The sequence below is a fragment of the Cupressus sempervirens genome, chromosome 4 (assembly GCF_028749045.1).
Source record: "Cupressus sempervirens isolate cs-2001-9-10 chromosome 4, ASM2874904v1, whole genome shotgun sequence".
Taxonomy (NCBI): Eukaryota; Viridiplantae; Streptophyta; class Pinopsida; order Cupressales; family Cupressaceae; genus Cupressus; species Cupressus sempervirens.
The window spans coordinates 448,983,621-449,001,758 of NC_143121.1; positions in this window are offsets into that span (position 1 = coordinate 448,983,621).

Genomic DNA, 18,138 nt, shown 5'->3' on the forward strand with positions numbered 1-18,138 from the left:
GATTGCCTCCTCTTTGTTAATCAACCAATTGATAGTATTTGGATCACTAAAGCAATTGTCATTCCTACAAGTAGCAAGTTTGACATCAATGACAAAATAATGATTGAGAACATTCTTTACTAGTTCCATATGATCATTCCAACAATTTTCCTCATGATCTTTTCAATCATTTCCAACAATAAATGTCATTGTAGGGGAAATCCTCACAAATGTATTCTTTTATTGGGCTATCAAATATCCTCAGTATCTTTGATTGATTAAATTCTCTAAATATGTCAAAACCTTGGTGTGTTGGGACTAGATTTCACCCAGTCTAGATTGCAAAAGCTCCAGAGTTGAACATTACTAAGAACCATAGTGCTTCCAAATTTTCTCTTCTAAGACTATGTGTGTGATTGGGAAACATTTTGAGAACATACATAGTAGTGGTTGTAGGGATTAGATTGATACTACGACACTATTCGTGTTCTTGTGAAAGGTTTCTTTGTCCCTTACTCATTGTTTGAAGACATTTTCTTAAAATTTCTAATTGTTGTCTTGCATGCTTGGTTCATGATTAAGAATCTATTGATACACCTAGTTGGACATTAAAATGAAAACAAATTTAGTTCCTAAGTTGAGACTTTATGATCAAATTGCTTTGTTGTCCTATTATTTCCAATCTCCCTAGTTTGATCCAGTTTAGATTAGGCTACTTATCCATTGTGAGAAGCTTGTTTGTACCTTGGGTTATTGTGCTTTGACCTCTAGAATTAATAATTATTGATTTTACAAGAGACCCCATTTGGAGTTGGTGAGTTAGATACCATCCTTGTTGAAAAAGATATACCTTGGATTCTTTGATATTATGCTTGGAGAGTCTTAGTAATCTCTTGTCCATCCACTTTGATCAAAATCCAATTTTAATTAATTAAAATTTGGGTAAATCATCCTCCTAGTCCATATGTGCTAGGGTATTCACCCAAAGTTGTGGGAACCTCTATGGCATTGTTGGTTTATGCCTACTGTGATATTTTGTCTTATCATTTCTCTTTTGAAAAAGTGAGTTCTTTTTCTATCCTAGTTTGGTACCAACGTTTCACTAGTACATTTGACCCCATTTTTAGACCAAAATTTTCAACCATCTAATAAAATGGGGTCAAATTGGTCATTTTATCCAAGGAAATGTATATAATTTTTTTAACTAGAAGCCTGTGTTGGTCAAAATTTTGACCAACACGAACTTACACTATGTCAAAATAAAAAAGAAGCTCTTTATCGCGCCCTAATTTTAATCTTGTGTGACCAGAAGAAAGGCTAGCGGTTAATGTTTTTTGCATACTACATTTTGTGGCACCAAGATTACATGTAGAGGAAAGGTTTGAAGATTACATGCCAACAACATTTTACTACTTCAGTGCCAACAGTGTTTGACAACTTCAGTGCAACCTTCGCTAGAATAGTAAGGTTATATCTCTGTGATAACTTTTTCTTTTTCTTTCTCCTTATTTTTTTTGTTCAGCACATCATCTTCAATCTATTCACCCTCATGGGTTTCCTTTGTCATAATATCTTAAATTTCTAAATTACTAACCTCATTGGCCATGGAGTTGTCTCGATTGTGCTCTTTATCCTTAGGAGTAGTGCTAAGTGTGATTGGAATTCCTATCACAAAGAAATTTTATTTTCTAATAGTGTTATAGAACTAATTAACATCATTAGTTACATCTTGGGGTTTGATCCAATTTTTGTTCATTCTTAATCCTTGCAATGATCTTTTTCAAATCCAGTTTCCATTTCTTTTTTTTCTCTTCAATGTTAGTTTGTGTGAGTTTTGATGTTTTTTCTTCTTCTTACTCATTTTCATATTTTAACTTAAAAATTTCCTACCTTTATCTATCTTCTTATGTTCTATGACCTTAGCTTTCTTGGGTCTTGGGCCTTATGGGATGCAAAGAATCTACTCAGTGATTCAAATTTGCATGTTTCATTATTCTTCCTTGCAAAAATCAAGTAGAGATTCACAAGAACTTTTAATTTGCTGATGACAATAATGTCTCCAATACAATACAATAGCTTAATTTTCTCACTCCTTTTCCAAATGTTGAATTGAGACTTAAAATATTTTGAACTTCGAGTAGTCAAATTTTAAATGGACTAAATGACAGTAAACAAATTGTAATGCAACTGACTACATAGAACATCTTTCTATAATTGTTTCCCATCAAACAATAAACTCTTTCAGCAAAGTCCATTTCAAATTCATTATGTCCTATAATTCTATCAGTATAATATAACCATTAAGATTTTCAATGGCATGGCTTCTTCAATGACATACCTCTACAAAATGGATTGCTCTCGAGTCCCTCTGAATGGCATCACTGTCATTACAAACACACATTCAATTTACGTATTGTGACCAATCTAAAAATCCCTTCAATATAGTCTAACATCCATACAAATTAAAAATGATATTTGTTCCCTTTTTAATTGTGAATGTGGCAACAAGTCTCTTGGAAACATTCAACACAAACTATTTAACCATCTTCCATTATCTGGCTACACTCAATCTAATATGCACAGACCAATTTGTCTGGAACTGTTTCGGGTTTCAATGCATAAGAATGTTTAAGACTTAATCATTGCTTAATCAATTTTAAAGAGAAACCTGATCATGTATCACACTAGACTTCTACTATTCCCAAATTGGGACTATTTAAATCTAATGTAGAACTAAAACCAAATCTTGAAAAAGAAATTGGTATCATAAAGCATACCCCAATTTCATATTCAAACATTTAACTTCTTGAAACCAATAACCGATACCAAGAATTGCCTTGGAGCAAAAAAAATTGAGATCTTTGAAATTGTATTGTGATTGGTAATGACTTCAATCACAACTCTCTTTTAAACTATGGTTAAACCATTTCATACTTATCATGACCAACCACCAAGGTAAGAATAGAGAAATTATAAATAGATTTAGTATCTTCAAACTGAATAGCAATTAGCACAGGTTTTGAATACAAGATAGTTCCATAACATTTGTTTAATCCATCTATGATGATTCAAAAATTTAAGAACATAGAAATGTGCATAAGAAAATGAAGAAAAAAAAGATCTGAACATAATTAAATTCTACCATTATTCCATTCCTAATTACATTATTTCTCCACTTTCCTTGATTCTCAAATCTTCTCATACTACTACTATTCAAAAAAATTATATATATTCCTCTCGAGTTTCTTTAATTACATATATCTAAAGATATTCAAAAGAAGGTAACCCAATAACTAATTCTTAAAACTAGCTTTTAACTTCCCACACCTGACTCATTATAATTCTAAATATATCAAAGATACTAGTAAAGTATCTTGGAGTTTATTCAAAACTATTAACTTCTAACCCCCAATTACATCATTAAAATAACTATATAAAACTAAGACTCATCCCAAAATTATTAAAATAATCATTTAAAGTGCATTAGAATCCTAGATCTTGAAAATAATTGGAATCCCTGGATGCCTCTGCATCATTATGCCTTTGCCTTCTTCCTTGTAGCTCTTGTAGGCCCCTATTTAGCTAGTTTTTCTAACTTAGCAATAGGAGGAGTCCTTGTAGATCTCCTTGTAACCTTGTGAGGTTGAGGAGTAACCTCAACTTTTATTGCCAAAATATCAGGTGTGTCTACCACCTCTACACTCTTTGTAATGTTGTCCTTGAATGGTTTTATGCTTGTGCTTCCCAATTGAACCTTTATTGAAACTTTTCTTCCCTTCTTCATCACTTCCCATTATTCTTTGATAATACCCTCCTTTTTTCCAATATTTTCCAAAAATTTCTCTACCTTCATTTTTCTAGATCATTTGTATAATTATTCCCTTATTTGTCTAATTTTATCATTATAAGTCCCCCATATTTATGCTTCCTTATCTCTAGGTGAGACCAACATAACCTCAGAATGTTTTTCAAGAAATTCTTGGCTAACCTCATAACCAAGAAGGATGAATAAATATCTCTCTAGGATCAATAACCTCCATGCATGCTAAATTAGTTTCAACCATAAAGCAATTTATATTTGTATACTTCTCCTCAACTAACCTAGGTATTAATTGTAACAGATTTCCACAATCCATAAAATTCTGTATTCGCTTCTGGGTGTGATTGTGTATGTTTTTCCTCCAACTAACCTAGGTATTGTATGCATATATTTCATCTTTATTTGAAATCCCTTGAACAAACCAAGTAGATCACAAATAATGTCACCTTTGTATTACATGTGGTAGTGCTTAGTTACCAAAGCATTTGTTGGTACACAATTAGTCCAAGCATGTGGGTGCATGTTTCTTTTCTTCATTACAAACTCAAACATTTTAGTTTAATCCAATGGCTTTGCTCAATCGTTTATTGCTTAATCATTTCATGTTTAATGTTGATCATATGAGCCTTGTAATATCTAATGCCATAGAATTTTAGGGCCACCAGCTAGCATCCCCACATTCCATATGAAATCATTTGAACATAGGGAGATCTCCAGCAAATAAATGATTTTAGAGATAACTAAAATAAATGTGAGTACTTCAAACTTATCATAAGAAGGAAATCACTTATGATTTTCTTTTTTACGTTATGGATGATTTCAACTTTCAACTTCACCAAAAGACCAAGGATGCATTGAAACATTTCACTATTTTGAATGCGATTGTAGTCAGTATATTCTAGGTTTAAATGTGTCAGATTATAGCAATAAGATTTTTGTAGATACACTACTGGATATTTTTTGTGTAGATATTTTCTATTCAACATTTTGATTTTGTTGATAAGTTATCCTTCTCTAATTTATTTGGACAAAATTATATGTTTTTCGTTCAATTTGCATTTGTGTTGTAGGTATATTAGAATTATAGAGCACATTCTAAATATCTAATCTACTATTCTATAGACTTCAAACCCTCATATTTTATAGTTGTATGTCCCTAAACTTTTGAAGCACATTATATTCTATCTCAAAACTTCAATATTGCTACATCTTTAGGAAATAGTGAAGTCCAATCTTGAAAATAAAACTTCAATTGAAGTCCAAAATATAAAGGTAATACCAAATTTGGCTATACAACTAGTTATCAGAATCGTCATTATTTAGCATAGATTTTAGATCTAGATATTTGGATTCTAGTGTGTCTTTGTGTATCAAGTAATATTAGTGGCAGAGGAATCATATCAAATCAATTGCTTAGTGATTAACATACATCTTTACATGGATGACATTCTATGTGAAAGCCCTTGGAGCTTTGGGAGGGCCACCCTGGTACTTCAAAAATGGTTGTCCAAACTGGACTTAAATGAATCAATCCTTCAGCAAGCTCTAGTATGGGTTAGACTCCCTGAGCTACCATTGGAGTTCTGGAATAAGAATGTCTTTAAGGGAGTGGCTAGCTCTTTCGAAGAGCTTCTCTCCATCGACCCTATTAAAAATTCTAAGAGTAGGCTAACTTATGCGAGGATTTGTGTGGGTGCAAGGGAAGGGGATGATATGCCTGAAGTGGTATGTTTTTAGTCCAAAATTGGTACTCATATCCAACAGTTGGACTATGAGAGTGTCCCTTTTGGGTGTTTTCACTGTCTAAAAATTGGTCACAAGGCTTTTCAGTGCTTGAAAGCTAAGACTGATAAGAAGAATAATCCTCCTTCTTCTTCTCAAATGAGGGTGTCTTGACAAGAGGACATGGATGACATTCTATGTGAAAGCCCCTGGAGCTTTGGAAGGGCCACCCTAGTGCTTCAAAAATGGTCATCCAAACTAGACTTAAATGAATCATTCCTTCAGCAAGCTCCAGTATGGGTTAGACTCCTTGAGCTGCCATTAGAGTTCTGGAATGAGGATGTCTTTAAGGGAGTGGCTAGCTCTTTCAGAGAGCTTCTCTCCATTGACCCTATTATAGCTTCTAAGAGTAGGCTGACTTATGTGAGAATCTGCGCAGGTGTAAGGGAAGGGGATGATATGCCTAAAGTGGTATGTTTTTAGTCCAAACTTGGCATTCATATCCAGCAGTTGGACTATGAGAGTGTCCCTTTTGGGTGTTTTCACTATCTAAAAAATGCTCACAAGGCTTTTTAGTGCCCAAAAGCTAAGACTACTAAAAAGAAGAATCCTCCTTCTTCTTCTCAAACGAGGGTGAAGAAAGTGTGGAAAAAGAAGACCACTAAACAAGGCCAAAAGGGCCTTTCTTTGCAGACCCAAAAAGAAACAAATGCTCCTAAGATGACTAACCAAGAGCCTAAGGGCAAGACAAGAAAAGAAGGGGAGTCAGTCAAGTCAGGACCGAGTTCCTCTTTACCTTTAAATGCCTCCCAACTGATTGAGGATGACCAGGTCAAGGAAATGACCCTCATGCTTGGAGAAGAGGAAGGTAAGGTTGCCTTGCAAAAAGGTTTTCAAGAGTCTGGATCAATGGACAATTTCCCTAGTGAGGAAGAGCCAAAATTGGGCTCCTTAGAGGAGGTAAAGGAAAGAGAAAATAAGGAAATTATCATCTTTCAGGATCCAGAGGAAAATTTGGTTTCCACCAGAGAAGCAGCAACCAAAATAGGAAAAAAGGAGGACTTGTTGAAAGATATGGACCAAAGGGTAGATCTTCTCAACACCCTAAAGAATGGTAACAAGGCTTCTAGATCCTTGAAGTTTGAAAAGAAGGGAGAGACACCCAAGAAGTATCAAACCAAAGATCCATCTAAGGCTTCTCTTGCGGTGACCAGGAGCAGCTGCAAATTGGATGTGGGCTCTACTACCAAAGCAAGTAGAAAATTAGAGAGGGAGTCCAGAGAGGAGGAGACCAAAAGATGCTTGGCGAATGAGTGCCAAAGCACTTTGAAGGATTTTTGTAAGAATAAAAAATGAAGATCATCTCATGGAATATTAAGAGCCTAAATGGTGCCCATAAACAAGAAATTATAAGAAATCTGATTAGAGACTAGAGACCTAACATTTTGATCATCCAAGAAACAAAAATGAAAAAGGATTCTTTGAGAAATATCAAGTTTAGTAACCTGATGAACTGGGAGGCTTCAGACTCGGATGGAGCCTCTGGTAGTCTACTGACATTATTCAAGACAAAACTTTTCAGGGTGGAATCTGTCTTCAATGAAGGTAACATTCTTTTTTGTAAAGTATTCCATATCCATTCCAATGAATTCTAGTTTTTCCTCAATATTTATGCTCCCAATAACAAGAGAGATAGAAAGTCCTACTGGTCTAGAGTAGAAGGGCTGGTATAGAATAGTAACATGAAGAAAGGAATCATTATGGGAGACCTTAATACCCCTCTTTTGGACAAGGAGAAGGGTGGTTTGCCTCAAGACTGAGATAGAAAGAATGACCTTTCTAACTTCATCAATGGATTGGCTTTTCTAGATCTAGATCTAATGGGAGGTGACTTCACTTGGTCCAATAAATGCATAGGCAAGGATTGTATTCAGGTTAGACTAGATAGAGCTCTCATTTCTCCTAATTGGCTATAGTCTTCCTCTTGCAAGTTAGCTCTTTTGCCTAGAGTTGGGTCTGATCACTCCCCCATCTCCCTCTCAATTGTTCCTTTTGATCCCTCAAGACCTCCTCCCTTATATTTTGAGAAAATGTGGACTTCTCACCCTGAACTTCTAGAAAGAATTAAGGTTTAGTGGAGCATAGATGTGGAAGGCACTGCAATGTTCAGGGTGGCTAGAAAACTCAGTAATGTAAAAAGGATGGTAAAAGCTAGGAATAAGTCAGATTTCAATCATTTATTCTCTCTTAAAGAGGATCTCTTTGCAAATTTATCTTCTATCCAAGCCTCCATTTAGGAAAATGGGTATGATGCCTCGAATAGGGAAGAAGAGCTATCCATCCTATCTAATTTACATGACATCATTAGCAAAGAGGAAAAGTTTTGGAGGCAAAGATCTAGAATCAACTAGCTCAAGGAAGGAGACTAGAGCACAAAGTTCTTCCATTTATCCACTCTTAAGCATAAAGAAAATAACAGGATTTCTGGCCTGAAGAAAGACTAGCGAGTGCTGACTAAGGAAGAAGATATTTCAAATGAAGTTGTTTCTTTTTTCTCCTCCTTGCTGTCTTGGGATCCTTTTCTCTCTAAAGTGGACCAGGATGACATTGTTTCTTTTATCCCTCAGATCCTCCAACTGCACCATAATAATATGCTCTAGGTCATTCCTTCCATTTCTGAAGTTAGAGAAGCTCTTTTTTCCCTTCTGACAGATAAATTGTGTGGACCTGATGGTTTTCTCAACTTCTTTTTCCAAATATACTGGCCCATCATCATGAAGGATGTTGTTAAGGTGATTCAGGAATTCTTTAGAGCTAGAAGTATTCTGAAGGAAATTAACTCTGCATTCTTAGTTCTTAGTCCCAAAGTTCCATGAGCTGACACTCTTGATAAGTTCAGACCCATTAGTTTATTCAACTCATTTTATAAGATCATCTTGAAGGTGCTCACTTTGAGGCTGCTTAAGCTTCTCCCCCTAATTATTTCTCAGCAACAATCTGGTTTTGTCCCAAGTAGACAAATTTTAGATTTGATTATTATGGTGCATGAAGTGATTCACTCTATGGAAGATAGAAAGAGAGAAGGGATGTTACTCAAACTAGACATGTCCAAAGCTTACAATTAGGTGGATTGGTCTTTTTTGGAATTGGTGTTGAAGGCTTTTGGCTTTGATGTCAAATCATGTAAGCTAATCTCCCAGCTGGTCACCACCCCCTCTCTAGCTATTTTAGTGAATGGATCCCCCTCTAATTTCTTGAAACCTACCAGAGGCCTACGTCAAGGGGATTCTCTATCACTTATACTCTTTATTATTTTGGTAGATTGCATTGGTAGACTCGTGGAGAAGAAAAAGAAAGAAGGGAGGATCAAAGGTTTTAAACATTCTTCCAAATGCACCCCCTTTATGCATCAGCAATTTGTTGATGACACTATTATGAGTGGAGAGGCCTCGGTCAAGGAGGCAAAGGCTATGAAAGAAACTTTGGACACCTATTATAGAGGGTTGGGGAAACTCATCAATTGGGACAAAAGCTCTATTTTCTTTATCAATACTCCGGAGGAAAGACAGAAGAGAATCTCCAGAATCCTGGGGTGTTAAGTGGGGAGGCTTCCTTCTACCTACCTTGGTCTCCCCTTGGGAATGACCCCATCCAAATCCTTCTGGAATGGCATCATGGAAAGGTTCACTAACAAGCTGGCTAGCTAGAAAGGTGCCATTCTTAGCCAAGCTAGAAAATGTCAACTAGTTAAATCCATCCTCTAAAACTTGTCGATATATGCTCTGAGCCGTTTCACCATACCAGTGAAATATGCTGAGAGGATGGAGAAAATCCAAAGGGATTTTTTATGGATGGGAACTGAAAGGAATAAAAGGTACCCCCTTGTTGCTTGGGACAAAGTTTGCCTCCCTAAGAAGAAAGGAGGTCTAGGAATTAGTAAGCTCACTCACCTCAATAAGGCCCTCCTGGCAAAGAAAATTTGGTGCATCTTTAGTAGCACAGGGGAATGGAGAGACACTGTGGTAAATAAGTTTATAAAAAGGCCCTCTATTCAGTTCACCCTATTCAGTGAGGATATCCCAAGAGGCTCTGTTGTTTGAAATGGCTCTTAAAAGCCAGGGACTTGGCTAACTCAAAAGTCTCTTGGAAGCTAGGTAATGGGGAGAACATTCTATTCTAGTTTGACTATTGGCTTTCTCAGGGCCCCCTTATGAACAACCCTAGCTATGGATTATGGGCTAATGATTGCATCAACCTTTATGGGCACAAAGTCAAAAATTACAGGATTGATCAGGGGTGGAAGGACCTTTCCATTATCTCAAAGGACCTCAAACCAATCATGATCATGCTTTATTCCTTATCTCTTAGCAACAATAAGGATGAACTAGTTTGGAGGGATAATGCCAATGGGCTCTATTCAATTTCCTCTAGGTACTCTACTTTATGGATCTTAAAAGAGTCTCCCCCTTGGTCGAGGGCTTGGTTCCCTAGCCTCACACCTAAAGTCAACATGTTTTTTTGGTTGGCTCTTTAGGACAAAACTCTCACCCAAGAAAATCTCATCAAAAGAGGTCACATCATGCCCAACAGATGTGTTTTGTGTAAAGAAAAGTCAGAGACAAGTAACCATATGTTTGTTCACTGTTCTTACTCTAGGACAGTTTGGGGCTTCCTCACCCAGGACTTAGGCCACAGTTGGTGCTTTCCTTCTAACCTTTTGGACTTCTTCTGTCAATGGCATGGCATGTTCAATGGGTCTACCTTGCAGGAATTTAGCTCTTGGATCCTACCCTATATTTGTTGGAGCATATGGTGTAGACACCTAAAAATCCTTTAGAAAATAAAATATTTTTATTTTCTAAAAATATCCTTGATGACATCATCATTAATTAATTAATTAATTATTTAATTAATTTATTTAATTTTATGCCATTAAATTCCTTTATCTTAATTAAAAATATTTAATTAAGGAATCCCTCCCAAAAATGTTTAAATCTTATTTAAACATTATTTCCTTATTTATTAATTATTTAATTAATAAATTGACCAAAAATCCCAAAATAAATAATTTATTTATTTTTTGCCCAAAACTTGGCCAATTTCCTTAAGACCACTAACCTCTTCCAAAATCTTCTAATCCTCCTTAATTTCGATTAAAGGCTAATCCCATCATTTCCTACCCCTAATCCCAACTCAAAATATTTAATTAAGATTAAATATTAATCCTCATGTTTATTAAAAATATTTTAATAAATATCTCCTCAACCCAAACCCTTGAAATAAATAAAAAATTATTTATTTCTTAAAAACCTTATTTATCCTCATCCTAGGAAGTTCTAGACTCTTCTAGAAAGTCTTCATCCTCATCCAAAGCCTAGACTCTTCTAGAAGATGTCAATCCTTATCTTTGACCCTAATCCTAATCCCCCCCCTAACCTTTTCACATTTCCTAAACATGGGTTAAGACTTGCTAACCCAAGCCAAAGCCAACAAATATCTCCTCCTTCACCCACCCTCATTAAATGCCATCCACATGCCCATCTCTAACACCCCTAATCTAATCTTAACCCAAGCCTAATCCAAGCCTTAATCATTTGCACATTCCTAAGTCAAGCTTAAGACTTTCTTAATCCAACCCAAGTCAAAATATCTCAACTCTCTCACAAATATCCCAACCATAAAAATTTATGAAGCCCACAAAGCCATAAATGACTCTTACAAGCCCATTCATTACTCTTACAAGCCATTATGAGGGTCTTTGTGAGCTTTGAGCCTCCTTTGTTGACCCCTCAACCCCTCTTGCTCTAACCAATGACTTTGTGACATGTGTCACTCTCTGATTGGCTGTAAAGAAGCACAATCCATGTGCTCTCCTCTCATTCAATCTAAACCTTCCATAAGCTTTTTCCCATCCTTGCATCCTAGCCCTTTCCCTATTTAAAGAATCCTCTCCCAAGCCATTTTAACACAATCTAGAAAGTAAAGCCATGATGCCCTTTTGAGAAGCCATTTTTTATATCAAATCCATTCACCAAAATCTATCAAAAATCCTCCATTGAAGCTCATTTGAGAATTTGAGCATACATACATAATCAATCCATCTTAGCTATTAGACACCCCTCTACATCAAGTGATCATCCTCATTGAGAGAGCCTATCCATGGCTCATATTCTTATTTGAGGACTTCAATTTGTCTCTCATGAAGTTATGTTAAATTAGTATGCAAATGCTTTTTGATTATTTTAATTTAGTGTTTCTAACATACTATAGTAGCATCTACATTTTTGCACGCCTGGTGGGACCCTGCATGGGTCATCTTCATTAGCTTTTTGAGTCAAGCTTTGTATGTCATTTGCTGATTTGGGCTAATTTTGCTTGTTTTTGGGATTGGTAGGATTGTATAATTTGGTTTTGTAGGTCCACATGAGCATGAAGAAGACAAAGGAACTCATAGTCTATATCATAGTGTTTGCAGATTTTTCAAGCTTATAGGTGGACGAAGCACTTGGAATTCTTCTTCCTCTTCTTGTCTATATTCTTCTTCTATTCCGTCTACTTCTTCTTCTTCTTCTTGAGGGATCTTGGTTTTTTTTTTAAGGAAGCAAAATCATACACACTTTTTTTTAAGTGCTTAAAATGAACCCCCAAATCATACTTTAATCCATTAAAAACTAAATATTTGCAAAAAAAAAAAATCTTTTAACAAGTGAAACTAAACCAATCCAATCATTTTCATCCTTGCAACATCAAGTTTCTAGATGCATTTATGCAAAGTTAGGAACACTTCGATTTTGGGAATTTAAAAAGAACTTCAAGTTTCCATTTCAAAAGGTTCAAAATCAACACTAAGTGCACACTAAAATCTAAATCAAACTCAAAGCATCGATCAAGGATAAAATGAACCTCATTTGCAAATATTTTAAAATTCTTTTAAAAATCTCATGAAAACTAAGAGTCCTAAATGGTTGCCAAAATTGTCCTAAAAAGCTTTGTTATTTGTCCAAACAAATGTCTTTTTGCAAAATCTTGAATGTTTCTTAGGTTTTTCATGCATCAAGACAATCTAGGAATATCATTTTTAGGCTTAAAACATGCAAACTAGAACACAAAATCTTGAATGAAAACCAAAGTCCAAAGAGTCATTTTCACTTTTGAGTCCAAAACAATCTTGAATGATCTAAGGTTAAAACAAAACACTTAAAAGTTCTTAAAACAACACGCAAAATATCAATCTTGAATGCTCAAAGGAAAAAACTTGAATGTTTAATCACTTGTCTTTGAATGCATGTTGCTAAAATCACTCTTGAGTGCCATGGACTAAAATTAAGTTTTTTTTTTTTATGAATTCATGATTAAAACAACAAATCCAATCTTGAAAGCCATAGATCAAATAATCATCTTTTGGGGCATAAAAAGAATCCACATTTTAGAAACTTTCTAAGTTATAAAAAAAAATAAAGACACTTTATGTGAATTTGTTGTTGGACTCACCCTCTTTAATCACCCATCATTCTAACCATTGGTTGCAATATCAATGCCATATATGGGGATGGGTCTACCTAAGAAGGTGTTAAGTGCTCCACAAAAATCAAATTCCACTCACTTGAGTTTTTATTGGTTTTTTTAAGATAGAAAATTTCTTGAATGCACATTAGTCTTTCTAACACTTCATTTGGGCATAAAAATTGAACAAATCTTGATGTGGAGGGCCTCTGGGCATGTGGTTGAAATCAACCTTTACACACATCTTTGATTTGGGCTTAAAACAAACTCACACTCAATCTTGAATGCCTTAAAGAAAATCAATCGATACTTGATGTGGAGGGCCTCTGGGCGCTCGAGTTTACTTTTTGTTGACCCTAAATCTTCTTGGTGTATTCATTCTTTGATCACTTCTCTTTTTTTGGCACATTTCAAATTGGAATTGAACCTTTGCATCTTAAATCATGTGTGTTTTCAAAAGGTCTAGATCAAAAAACTTAAAGCGTCAGTTGGAAAATAACTCTGTCTTTTAGCCCAAGATCATCCAAGTCTTCTCTCCCCTTCTCATCTTTCAAGGCCATCTTGTGTGCATAAGATTAGGATCCAAAATATTGTCTTAGCTTTTAGGAGGCCTGCTTGGGGATTTTATCACCCCTTGGGATGACCTCAACTCTAGCGTTCTGACAGAGTATAAAGATCGGGAGGTGAATCCAAAGACACCTCTCTTGGGATCAAGATTTTGTCACTTGGGCTAAGCCTCAAGGAACTTTATACCCTTGAGAAGTGGGTTACCACTCCTCTTGTCTATGTGACATTGTTTTGGTTTTATCTATGGATTTGGGCCTCACATACCTTGGGTATATTGAGGACTCCCTAGCTAAACCAACTGTCAGCCTTGTAGACAACCATTTAGGATGTTAATGTGTTTTAAGTGATTGCTCAAAACATTTGTAAAACATACACACTCCACGACACAGTTACTATCTTCTAAGAATCACAAACTTCTATCTAGTTTTTTCTATCTATTGCTTGATCTTTTACTTGTTGAATGAATGTTTGCCAAACTTGGTCAATCCTAGCTTAGGGTACACTTAGCGTAGTCACTGCCTATTTTAGAAGTTGAACGCATTGAAGTAAAACAACCAAGATCTCTCAAAGCCAAGTAGATTCAAAAATTTATGTCAGAAAAACCCAAACCCAAATAGAAGTTTCACAAAGCCAAACTCAAGCCCTCTCAGGCATACCAAGAAATTTCAGCCAAGAGAAAGGAAGTAACACCAAGCCCTTGAATTGCCAAACTCCACAAAGTAGAAGACAAACCGGCCGATGAAACCTATCAAGATGCCTAGTTAGATTGCACTATCAGATTTAGCAAGCATCTAGGAGTTAACCCTACTTATGTCTTACCAACTAGGCATGATTCTATAATTAGGCCCCCTTGTTTTTGCACATCTTCTTGCATAAGTTTCACTTTATAGTCATCTTTGTAGGAAAGCCAACCATTCTAGGTTATCCCTTTAAATCATTTTAGCTCATCCATCTCATCTAGGTCTTTTCCTTAGAATCAAACCAATCCCCTCAAACCTAGCTAGCATCCCAAAAAACCTAATTTTCACATCCAAGCCTTCAAAATTTTTGTCACCTTGCCAAAGGTTTTCCATTCCTACCATATTGCAAATCCACTAGCCTCACCAAGGTTATCCCTCTAATAGAGCTTTGTCTAGGGTAATCTAGCTTTTTCACTTGTTATCCCTCATCACCTTGAGCCAAAGGTTGGGATCCACAAGTGGTCAATCTCGTGTTTTTCCTAAAAGATCATCAGTCTATCCTTAAAGTTGACACAATCACCACCAAGCTTGCACATAGGAAAGCAGACCTTTCATGCTTTGGCAACATATCTTTGAAGTTAGAATCCCCAACCCAATCCTCCTTAGGTTTGTCATATAGCTTTGCCTCAACCTAGGAAATCATTTGCATAGAAAAGCCTTCCCCCTTTGCATCCATCAACATTGTTGCATCTCATCCCTAGGAACATTTTCATGCCACCCATCACTTGCTTAGCCAAGAAGAAGAAAGAAACAATGAAACCCTATCATTTGGATCAAACAACATCACTCCCCTTGAGCACTCAACCATCCTTCAGCCCAAAGAACAATATACCATCACCTACTGATATTGAAGCTTTCATGAACCAACTAGGAAATGCAGTATTGGTAAATGCCATTATAGACAAGAACAAAGAAACAATCATGGCTAACTTTCGAAGGGACAATATAGGAGCTTTCAACTTTGGAAGACCTCTTCCCTTATTTTGTTTGGACAACTACCACTCCCAATACGCTCTTATGATTCATATTATTCTTAATATGTGCCAAAATAAGAGCCTCAAGCCAATCCTTATGATCCAATAGACCCAAACATACTAGCCTCCACTCAAGTTGAAATCTCTCTTCCACAAGCCAATTCAGTCACCACCACTCCACCATTGGTCCATACCACTCCATCCCAAACCCCCTTCACCCAAAACACCTCATCATTGACTCCCTTCACTATTGTTGTTGTTGCTCTCCAACCTAGCCTTCCAAATCTACCCATCTCCCAAATCAGTGCTAGCATCTTTGGCCAACCTCAGTAATATAAAATCGGGATGCCACCCATGGGGCCAAGTAATCAACCTTTCATCAACCCTAGCTTTTTTACCTCAGCTCAAAGCACAATTCCATCATTTCCACTAGGTCCTTGGAGCTCAATGCCATCAACCACAAATCCACAAGCTATTGCCCTCACTCCACAAAGCTATCAAACCCCACAAGCTACTACCAATGTTCTGCCAAGCTCTCAAGTGACCCAAGCTCCTGCCACCACTCTACCAAGCTTAAAAATCCAGCCACCAAGCTATCACACCCCATTAGTTCCATTTCCAAGCTTTCAATTCCCACAACCTCCACCACCAACTAATCCATTACTTCCTATTACTAACTATTTTTCTATGCCACTTCTAGGAGGAAATCCACCACCACAAACCACCAATTACTTGGCTTCTTTTGCCATGCAAATACCTTCCCAAATGGGGGCACAACCCACATATATTGGTCAAACTCCTCAAATCCAAACTCAAGTTCCACAAGCTCCCCGATCCTTTCCCCAAGCTTCACAACCATCTTATACCTTACCTCCACAAAGAAATCCATTTATCCTACAACCAGCTTATGTTCCTCAATCCCAACCTCAAATCCAATATCAACAACAAGCCTCACAACACATGCAGCAATATGTGCCACCTCCACCTCAGCAACCCATCATCCACCATTCAGTTGCCCAAGCCATGTACAATCCCTACCAGCCCATACCTCAAAGCTATCCATATTCCATTGCCCCATCTAGCACATACCTACCTCAAGGAACTCGTACATTGGGGGCACCCCAGCCATCACCCATTAATTCAGAATGGGAAGCCATGAAGATAGCTTTGAAGAACATCCAGGAGGGAAATGATCCAAAAACCTTCATGTTTGAGAATGTGTGTCCTTACCCATTTGATAGAGCCATTACCATGATACCATTTCCCTAACACTTTGAGATACCCAAGTTTGACAAATTCAGAGGAAAAGGAGACCCTATCACACATATCAAAAAATTTTACATGCACTACCAAGAAGTGGCATACGATGACGTCTTCCTCTTGCGTCTCTTTTTGAAAATCTTGGCCAAACCAGCTCTTGAATGGTTTAATAGAATCCCATATGGCACAATTAAAAACTTTGCTGAATTGTCTAAGACATTTGTAGCCCAATATGCCCATCTTGTCAAAACAGAACTATCAGTAGTTGATCTTGTCCACACTAAGCAAAAAGGTGGAGAAAGCCTTCTTGAATATCTGCAAAGATGGCAAACCCTTACCACCTGCATATCTTGCACCTTGCTAGAGTGCCATTTGGTGAAAATGTTTATTGATAATGCCCATCCTAGCTTGGCTCACCACATGATCATGAGCTGTTTGTAGACATACAAAGATATCAAAGAGAAATGAATGATCCTTGAGCAAGGACTCATTAAAGATGGTGTGATCAAGATTTACAAAGAAGAAAACCAAAATCAAACACATTCAAATGACAAGTCTAGGTATTGGAACAAAAACAAGCACATTGCAATAGATGGGGTCACTGACACTAGACATGTGAATATTGTTGGTCCTTCCCAAAATTAGTCCAACCCACCTTATCAACCAAATAATCAACAAGCTACCAACAACCAATAGCAGAATCAATAAAGCTTTCAAAGCCACAATCCAAAGCCCAACTTTCAAGGGTCTAACAATCAAGCTAATGCCATCAATGTAGTTGTAGGACCAAAGCCCAAGTTCCAACCTACACCTTGAAACTATACACCCCTTGGTGAGCCATTGGATGTTATTCTTGAGAAATTAGTCAAGGAAAACCTCATCAAATTTCCTCCTACCTAGAAAATCGACCTAGGCCAATCCAAAGCTGCATGGTATAGAGACAATGAGTATTGCAAAATTTTCATAGGGTGAAAGGGCACACCACCCTTAGATGCATGAAGCTGAAAGATTATGTGCAGGACCTCATTGATCATAAAGAAATCACAGTTGGAGCACAAACCTCTCCCAATACAGGCTTGCAGATCTATCAAAATGCTTTTCCTCCTCACAAAAAACAAAATCTTGGAAAATCACCTATCCAAACCAACACCAACAATCGCTAGCCAAACCAACAGCATGGGAAGAACAATGACCACACTTCATCCTACATAGACTATGGTAGCCTCATCGGTTGTATATCTGAAAAGGACCCTTCTGTCAATGTTATCAATATCCAAGGCCCAAACAACGAGTGTACAACCACCACCAAAAGAGCATGATTGAACATCATAGCCCCATCAATCTCATCAGCACTATCAACCCCAGAAGTATCATCAGCTTTGGCCAAAAGCCAATACAATATCTTGGAACACCTCGGGAACATGCAAGCCCAAATCTCCATTTTAGACCTTCTTTGAACTAGTCCTATGTACAAAAACATCCTTGACAATGCTCTCATAGAATCCTGTGTCCCTTCAAATATCAACGCTACTAATTTTTGTAATCTTGTTCGACACCTATCATCCTCATGTGA